Here is a 3,015-nt window from a genome sequence, read left to right as displayed (position 1 = left end):
AGACAGCAGGACAAATGAGACGGTCAGACAGGGGAGCATCAGTATGCAAAGTTTCAGCTCAGAGGCCTATAAAGTTTATGGTACCTTTTTTTCTGTTGGGGATTTCAGAATTCTCTTTTAGATTTCTGCTCTTTGCCACTTCCTTTCCTAGCTTCCAAAGTCATTGACCATACCTGAGCAGGATATGGATCCCAAAATGATCACAAACGCTGTGATTGTGATCATGATGAGGATAAGGAGAGTAACCACAATATCACAAAACTTTATTGAGCTTTTACTTGTCTCAGGCTCAGAGGGATTTTCATGTGGCTAAAGACATAAGTATGTAGCCTTAATTTTAAATTTGCCTGATACCCCGAAGTTCAGGTATACACATTATTGTTATTTTACAATTGAGGAAAGGGAACAGAATTCTTATTGAATTTAAACCAGGTCCTTGAGAAAAAAGAGTGAAGTCAGGGGTGCATCTGAGCAGTGATATCTATTGGCAGGGTGCAGGGTACAGGACAATGTCTTTCCATACGATTTAGGTTCGTGTGGCTATCGAGCCCTTGATATGTGGCTACTTCAAATGAGATATGGTGTCAGCATAAAATATTAGATTTTTGAAGATGTTCAAGAAAGGAATGCAAAGAATCTCAATTTTGTGTGAAATTATAATATTCTTGGTATAATGGGTTAAGTAAAATGTTAAAATGGAAAGGAATCAACAAACCACAAACCTACTCAACCTTCCCTTTCCATGTCACTGTAGGCAGAATGCCTGCAGGAAAGTGATTGAATCTTGTTTCTTTCTTTCTTCCTTTATTTTCCATATCAGCTTTTATTTGCATATCCAAAAATGGAAAACAAACCAAATGTCCTACAACAGGTGAAAAGTTAAACACAATTTGGTACATCCATACCATGGAATACTAGTAAGCAATAAGAAAGAACAAACCGTTGATACACCCAATAACTTGTCTGGATCTTAAGAACATTATGCTGAGTGAAAAAAGCCAGTTTCTACATATAACTTACTGTATGGTTGCATTTAAAGAACAGTCTCAAAATGACAAAATTAAAGAGATAAAGAACACATCAGTAGTTGCCAGGGGGTAGGTGTGGGGAGGGAAACAGTAACAATTAGCGGGCAGCATGAGGAACTTCCATGTAGTGATGGCACAGTTCTGTCTCTTGACTGCGGTCATAGTGATTATACAAATCTATATAAGTAATTAAATGCTATATAATCTCAAAGACCTACCTCAAACTAATGAACGAACAACCGAAAAAACAAGTGCATGTAAACTGGTGCAAGATCTGTAGCTAGTTAGTTGTATCATGCCAGTTACTTTTCTGGTTTTGACAATGCTGAGTCTCATTGAAGGCCCAGAACCTACACTATGCCTGGTGCAGAGCAGGCAGTCAAAACAAAGCAGAACAAACAAAAATACACATATAAACTCTGTTAAACATTGATTAGTGTTCATTAGTTTACAGGGACACAGCATTGTCCACATGGCTGCCATACACTGGTGTCTTTCATGCCTGAGCTTTCATCTTTTCTCGGGATTTTCATGTGGCTAAAGACATAAGTGAGATTCTGTCATTTCCTTCTAAGCACTCTTCCCAGAGTGACTACTTGAACCTCACGACGGGTTGTGCGAACCTCTGATTTGTAGCCAAGCTGGATCAAAGTTGGAGGTAACCTGGGGCCCTTACAGTTGGTATCTGAAGTGAGGGAGAAAGTGTTCTCGTGGAACTGAGCCCTTAACCTGTGGAATCTGACACTCCACGTATATCGTGTCGAAACTGATTTAAATCATAGGACACTCAACTGGTATTCAGGGATAACTGCTTGATATGGGGGATCCCAGCCCTCACATTTGATGACCAGAAGTGTCAGAAGTGAAGTATTCTATGTAAAGTAAATGAGATATGAAGGAGGTAAAAAACTGGGTAGGTTTTTCCATACAGGGCCAAAGGCTTTTTTTATTTTTCTACTTTTTATTTTTTTAATTTAATTTTATTAGTTTTAAGTATACAGTACATTGGTTAGGCGTTTATATAATTTGTAAAATGATTCCCCTAATTGCTCCTTCTCTCCTCTGGCTCTCTACCTAGCCAAAATATTAATGCTAACTGCATTCTCTATGCTGTGCTCCCCATCCCCATGACCATCTATTAAGTACTATTTGTATTTCTTTAACCCTTCACCGCATTATCCCAGCTGTACAAATCCCCTCCCCTCTGTCTGTCACCAGATCGTCCTCTATATTTGCGAGTCTTTTTGATTAGTTTCTTCTTTTTGTTCCTTAGATTCTGCATATAAGTGAAATCATATGCTATTTGTCTTTCTCTAACATTTCACTCAGCATAATAACTTCTAGGTCCATCCCTGTCATTGAGAATGGGAGGATTTCATTTTTTTTAATCACTGAGTGATATTTCATTGTACATATGAACCATAACTTCTTTATCCAATCATTTGTGAATGGGCATTTAGGTCACTTCCATATCTTGGCTATTGTAAATTGTGCTGTAGGGCCAAAGTTTTAATTTAATTATAATTTAGTCAGAGTGTCCATGGCCTTTCATGGATTTTTGAGGGCAATGGGTACAATTGCAAAAGAGAATTTAGACAAAGCAATAGTCCCCCAAAATAAGGGTGATGCATAGATGTCTTTTATTTTTATATTTGAGATCCCCCTAAGATGTAGAGGGTACCTAGTGAAAATTTAGTGGGATCCATATATATTATTGTAATTTGAAACACGGTATTGGTAGACGACATGAGTTTTTGCCAATTGCTACATCAGATGACATTAAAGTTGATTTAGAACCTATGTTGAAGAGATGCAAAAGCCAATTAGTGCCCATTTGTTTTTCTTGTTCTATAAATTTAGTATACGCAGGAGTTCTAACTGGGTCTAACTTATACATCTGTTTCATTTTTATTTTTCTTTCCTTACCAGGTTTCCATCTCCTTTTCTTCCTCCCTTCCTCCCTTCCTTCCTTCCTTCCTCCCTTCCT

Source organism: Pteropus vampyrus, unplaced genomic scaffold, assembly GCF_000151845.1.
Source record: "Pteropus vampyrus isolate Shadow unplaced genomic scaffold, Pvam_2.0 Scaffold391, whole genome shotgun sequence".
In the NCBI taxonomy this organism is placed as follows: domain Eukaryota; kingdom Metazoa; phylum Chordata; class Mammalia; order Chiroptera; family Pteropodidae; genus Pteropus; species Pteropus vampyrus.
The sequence above is the reverse complement of the archived record's forward strand: the minus strand, read 5'-3'. Positions refer to the sequence as shown.